Source organism: Macaca nemestrina, chromosome 16 (genome assembly GCF_043159975.1).
Source record: "Macaca nemestrina isolate mMacNem1 chromosome 16, mMacNem.hap1, whole genome shotgun sequence".
NCBI classification, from domain to species: domain Eukaryota; kingdom Metazoa; phylum Chordata; class Mammalia; order Primates; family Cercopithecidae; genus Macaca; species Macaca nemestrina.
The window spans coordinates 34,985,513-34,991,512 of NC_092140.1; the positions used below are offsets into that span (position 1 = coordinate 34,985,513).

General features: G+C 52.8%; 1 long non-coding RNA gene across 2 annotated transcripts; it reads right to left on the minus strand.

The window, feature by feature from the left end:
* Nucleotides 1-3,148: 3,148 nt before the first annotated feature.
* LOC139359213 (uncharacterized) lies at nucleotides 3,149-4,955 on the minus strand. 2 transcript variants are annotated; one of them, XR_011615128.1, is made up of 3 exons: nucleotides 4,817-4,955; nucleotides 3,883-3,920; nucleotides 3,149-3,264 (listed from the first exon to the last, which is right to left on the minus strand). It is a non-coding gene; the product is annotated as an uncharacterized lncRNA (long non-coding RNA). The 2 variants fall into 2 exon arrangements; XR_011615127.1 differs by having other exon boundaries at nucleotides 3,883-3,991.
* Nucleotides 4,956-6,000: the final 1,045 nt, after the last annotated feature.

A 6,000-nucleotide genomic window follows, 5' to 3' on the forward strand; every position in this document is an offset into this window, starting at 1 on the left:
TAAGTGACGTTTGTAATTTGGGGATATAAAGATCCTTTTCCCAAGGGATTTGTCTTGGCTGTTTACTGAGACTTACTGGGAGGTGGGAGGATGCAATTCTAATGCATTTTGATTCTTACATCATTTGTGAGTAGAAAAATGCCCCTGTTGGGGATAGCATGGAGCAGTGAGAAAGTCTGGCGTCTTCACAGAGGTGTTACTTTCGTACTGGGTCTTGAAGGGTGAGTAAGAGTTCTGCGCGCGGAAGAGGACATCTCCTGCGTGTCTGTCTGTGCTGGTGGGGGCGCCTATTTAGCCTCTGTCTCAGAAGAGGTGCTGAAGAAACCATTCCTTAACATCAGGGCTCCTATTTGAAAAAAGGTTTCCCGGATTGCTCCAGCCTGGGTTTACACGTTTGGCTTTGCTCCGCCGCCTCTCAGAGTCCCCAGAGGCTCTTGGGCTTGCCCCAGCCTCCTGAGTCGGCGGCCTGATGGCGAGACAGCGGCTCCCTGGGCGCTGGAAGGCTTAGGCGGTGGCGAGTTGGCCCATCATCTGTCCATTAAGATGAGACTTGACCTTTTGCAGGAAGGAAGGGGCGACCTCGCCTAACCCATCAGGTCATCTTTGTGTTCGGGGTGGGGAGATGGGGTCCGGCCGGCTAGCCTCTGCTCTAAGTCCTCTTCTCTCCCTGGGATTCCAGCGAACTCGGCCTTCTCAGATTCCCGCCGCCGGTGCCCGCTCTTCCCTTCCCCTCCAGCCCCCACCGGAACCCCAATCCCGAGTCTTGGGAAGACAGAAGCGCCCTGGCCCTTGCATCCCGATTTTCCCACTTTCTCGAGGGCGCTCCCGGCTGGTCCCGCCCAAGCCCCACCCGAACGTCCCGCTCTGCGGTTTCCTTTCATTTTATTACTACTCGTGAAACCTGGCGATTAAGACGCGAAACCAACAAAGAGTTTTCTTTCCACCTTAACCTTGCACACAATCCTTTAACAAATTAATTAATCCTAATGAATTAACACTTCATTTATTTAAACGCGCTACAGTCCATGAATTAAATTTTCATGCAGTGATTAAAGGCTGTTAAAATATGCATGATTTCGTTAAAATTTTATAATAAATCAGGGCAATGTGTTACATGACAAGGCAACTATTTCCCAGTCCCTCGCAAGGGGCTTTGATTTGTGCGGGCGGCGGGAAGGAGGGGCGGCTGGCTGCGGCGCCGGCGAGCGTTGGAGCCCGGCGACAGGACCCAGCTCCGCACTCTCGGGTTTGGACTCGCGTCCTTGCGGTTTTCTCCCCGGCTTCCAGACCCTTTTGGGGATCTTGCTCCTGGAGGCAGAGCGGAGCTTGCGGAGAGCGACAGGCACCCGCTTCCAGGTCCTCGGAGCCGCGCTTGTGGGGGCTGGGGGTCCCCTGCTGCTCATTGACTACCGCAGAGCTCCCTCCACCCGAGGCGTCCGTGCGTTCTGGTGGCAGCAGCCAGCAGGCGGCTATCCGCGGAGCGGGAAGGCCACAGAACTTCCCGTGTCTTTGCGTGGGATCATGGGCAGGCGTGTCTGTTGTGGAGTTTCGTTTGTTTTTGTTGTTCTGACCCAGGACCTGGAAGCCCCTTCTCTGATCAGCGCTTTCTTGCAGCGCCTCTGATCAGGGCCCAGGCGGGGTGGGGACGCCTCTGCTCCTCCTGGGACCTAAATCACAGGGGTCCGTGGCCATGTTCAGCCATAAGACATTGTTCACTTGAGTTGCGAAACTCCTGGCAACTATTAGGCAGGGGAGGCCCAGTCCCTGTTGGGACAGAGACGTAGTAGTCGTGTGTCACCCGTAGGGCTTTCACAAGGTAGGTGCGTTTCATGTCCACGGAGAGATTAGGATGGAGATACATACATAGGTCTGTATCTATAGATATAACGTCAAGAGTGACAATAGTCAGCAGTGAACTTTGCTGGGACGCATCATCTGGGTCGCTAGGTCATCAACGACATCTCAAGGTGGGCTGGTTAACGTCCAGGAAAATGTCCCCAAGGGAAGTTGCATTTAAACTACCAGACGAAAGAAAATAGTATGTTTCCCACCGGTTTCCTTGAGAAACTCCTCTGCCGGTCTCAGCTGGAGCCCAGTCTGAATGCCCAGCTGGGAGCCTTAGAAGCAGAGATGACGACGGGCCCCAGTACCGCCAACCACTCTGGGCCTTAGGGTAGGAGAGAGGCCGCAGGAGCTCCTCAGTGCCAAGCAGAAAGGGAGGACGACGGTCTCCGGGAAATGTCCGAGCCTAAGCCACCTGGAGCGCGGCCCGGGGAACTCCAATCTCAGCGCTGGGCTGAGTCCCGGGACTGGACGGGAGGAGATCCGATGGCCCCCAGTGAGGCCGGCAAGGAGCCCAGTAGCCATCGCCCCGGAGGTACCAGACCAAGATGCGCGAGTAGCAATACGACAGTGGGATCAAAGCAGCTGGGGCATGACTCTGGGAAGGCGGTCCAGAGGGGAAGCGAAAGTTCCACCGTCCTTTCTCCATTCCTTTCTCCATTCCTTCCTCCATTCCACCCTTGAGTGTCAGAGCCGAGAGCGCCGGGACAGCCCAAGAGCATCCCCTGTTTCGAGACCCGAAGCTCTTACCCATATCCTGCTCCCTCGCTGTCTGCCCTTTCACCCGTGCTTGAAACAACCTAAGTGGACTCTAAAGCCGGCAGACCCTGGGCCCTGGGGGCTTCCCCTGCATGCAGGGTGCTGGCTGCGTGGTGAAATGTGCCTCCTTTCAAACTAGACAACTGCCTACGCACAATGTGGCTTCCCGAGTCTGCGAGGAACATAGCTCCGGCTTCGACCACCAGGACCCGAGGTGGCCGGGCCTGCAGGTGGGGCAAGAACTCCGGGTTCCAGCAGGAGCGAGGGGCCCGGCGCTCTCCCCTGTGTACCCACAACCTCCACACACTTACGTCGACATCCCTCAGGCCCTATCCTGAGTCCCTAAATCCCGACAGACAACTCAGATTCAAACCCCGGAGGTGAGAAGGTGGGACAAGTGGTGGCTGCGGAGTCAAATACTAACTTTCTCCGCACCCCATTGGAAGGAGGAAGTCAGTGCCCAGGTGGACAGCAGCTGTCAGGCGCTCTCTCCAGAAGTGGAGGATGGGAAGGTGGCGGTTCAGGTCAAAGATGAGGAGGGTTCACACCAGAGAGTGTGGATCCTGGCACAAAACCTCTCCCGCCAGTCCTCACGCCAACCAGCGAAGGTCTGCTCCCTTAGCTCGGGAAAAGGGCTCTGCCAAAGGAAACGGGAAGTGAGGCCTGCCAAAGGAGGAGGAGAAAATTAATTAATGAGGGAAAGAAATGTGTCTCTGATCCAGATGATAGACTCCCTGTCCCTGGGGGCGGAAATTCCTTGGAAATCAATAGCTGTGCATTCATTATCCTTCTCTTGATAAAATGCAAAGCTATGAGATGAGGAGGAGGAGGGGATCTGTGTTGGTCATTAAATAAGAAGGAAAAAAAGATTGCCCAGAAATCTATGCCAAGACTCAGACCCCATGTGGGTATCATTAGCACAGGCAGGGGCCAACGAGTTACAGCAGTTGCCAAACCAGGAAAACAAAACAGTGACATATGGGTGAGCTGAGCCCAAGCCCACCACCCTTTCCTTTTATGCACCAGGAGGAAAGTAGGGAGAGGCTTGATATGGTCCAGGGAACTGCCTGCAGATGTGCCGGCATGCCCCATTCTTTAGCCTGGAGCTGAGAACCAACAAGGATGAGGTGTGATTACTGTCCAAGGATCATCTGCCCCATATTTCTATGCACGTCCCTCTCATCACACCTGTTATAACTGTGTCATAGATGCCTTTTATTCGTGGCTGCCCCACGCACATACACTGTCACGTCCTGTAGGGCAGGTACTCATATTGTATACCTTATTTTATCTCCAGTGTCTTGTACTGGGCCAGACTACTGCTCAGCAGGCATTTGAGGAAGGAAGATAAGGTAGCAAGTTAATGAGGGAGGAGTGAAATAATTGGCTCCTGAAAAAGAACAGGCTGGAATCAAAATTTACAGCTCTGCCTGGGGAAAACACACCCCTCCTTTTTAAGGAGAATGTAGACCACCCTCCCCCAAGCATCTTCCTGCAATCTCCAACCAGCCCTGGATTGTTGAACAGCCCCTAGGCCACCATCTCTTCCCCAGACTACCTGAAACTGGCCTGTCTTCCTTCCTACACACATGCGTTGTTTGGTGGGGTACTTTTCCTGTGACAAACCCCGCACTAAGTGCCATAGTGAAGTTGGATGTGTCCTAGATGGGCTTCCTATCCATGGTGGCAGGGGGAGGGAGGATTGTACCCATCGCCCTCATATTTCTGGTCCCATCAAAACACCCAATATCCCGAGCAAGATCTGTCCTCACCCCAAGGTGGGGTATTCCTGTTGTCAAAAGAGAGGTAAACAGGGAAGGAAATCTTGGTGGGACCAACTCCTAACTTCAGGCTAAACTGGCATCTCTCCGCTGGGTTTATTGGAAGTCTCCCAGGGTTGGAGGGTTTATTGGAAGCCTCCCAGGGTTGCAGGGTGAACCGAGGTGCCTTTTGGGTACTCAGGAGCTCACTGCGCTCTCAGAGGCCCCACCCGGCCACAAACCTGTACTGTTTGTCTTTCTGTCGCCCCTGTACCCTTCAGGGTCCCTAAAGACCAGCGCTTCCTTGAGAGGGGAGGAGCAGGCTCCAGGCCCTCACCCTGTGTGGGGGCCCTTTCTTTCCCCTCAAAAGAGAGTGCAGGGAACTGCCACCAGGGGTGTCAGGAAGGATTAGGTTAAGCCCGGACTGCCGGTGTGATGACTGCCTTAGGACTCACTCTTTCCCTCTAGCGACGTCCTGCTCATCGTCCACTCCCCGTTGAGATAAAGTTGCATTTAGCGCTCCCAGGGGACTGCATAATGGATGGAGCCAGCTCCTTCTCTCACCAGCAAGTGAACATCCTTCTCACTTCCCTCTGGAGCTAGAAGGAAGGGAGGGGGTGGGGGGGAACATGAAAAGAAAGAAAGAAAGAAAAAGCCATGGTGACGCCTGTGGGCTCTTCTTGGAATCTGAGTAGGTGAGTGGGTATGCTAAATACACATGCGTTTGTGCAGAGGAAAGATAAAATCCACGGGAACGCAAATTTAGGTTTATAGAAATGAGATCTGCTCTTTGGTGGAAATACAGACCTCCTTGGTGTGAGAGAGACCAAAAAGATTATGTATCTGATCTCGGCTTTCCATAAGCAGCCCCTTGCTGCTCTCCAGCTCTCTTGCTGCAGATGTGATAACATCTGGGCTGTTAGGTTATTATCACCGCGAGCAAGTGCTCGGTCTCTGGGGACTTTCGCACCTGAACTGTGGCTCCCCTGGGAGGCTTTTGATCTGCTGCCACATAAGGGCCATATAACAGGTTGGCTAATTGATTTATTCTTTTTAGGTCTTAATTTCACAATAATGTTTTAACAATTTAAAAACTGGACCAGAGCTTGTACCCGTTCTTTCAAATTGGCTTGATTTAATATTTTTGAATCAAGCTTTCCTATAAGTTAGCTTGATCTGTCTCCTATTGAAAAAATATATATGCGCGCGCGCGCGCGCGCGCGTGTGTGTGTGTGTGTGTGTGTGTGTGTGTGTGTATGCAAGCAGAGATAAGAGGCGAAAAGCCAAAACGATGGAAGGGAAAAGAAAGTTTTCTTTTCAACATCTTATTCCCTTTTCTCTGAAGCAGTTTTCCCGGAGTTCCCAGCATAAAGTGTGTGTGTGTGTGTGTGTGTGTGTGTGTGTGTGTGTGTGTGTACGCTGAGGGGAGGAAGGATCCCAACTACACCCTGTTAACTATTTTTTCCTTTTGATTACTAGAAGCCTTAGATCACCCGGAGCTCGTTTGAAACGTGGGTTTGTACACGGTTGAAGGAGACAAACAATAAGAGAAATGCACAATTTCATTTCAACAGCTTTTCCTGAGTAGAAAGCACACGCTCCTTGTGGCTCCTAAGTGGCTGTCACTGGCGGTGCCTGA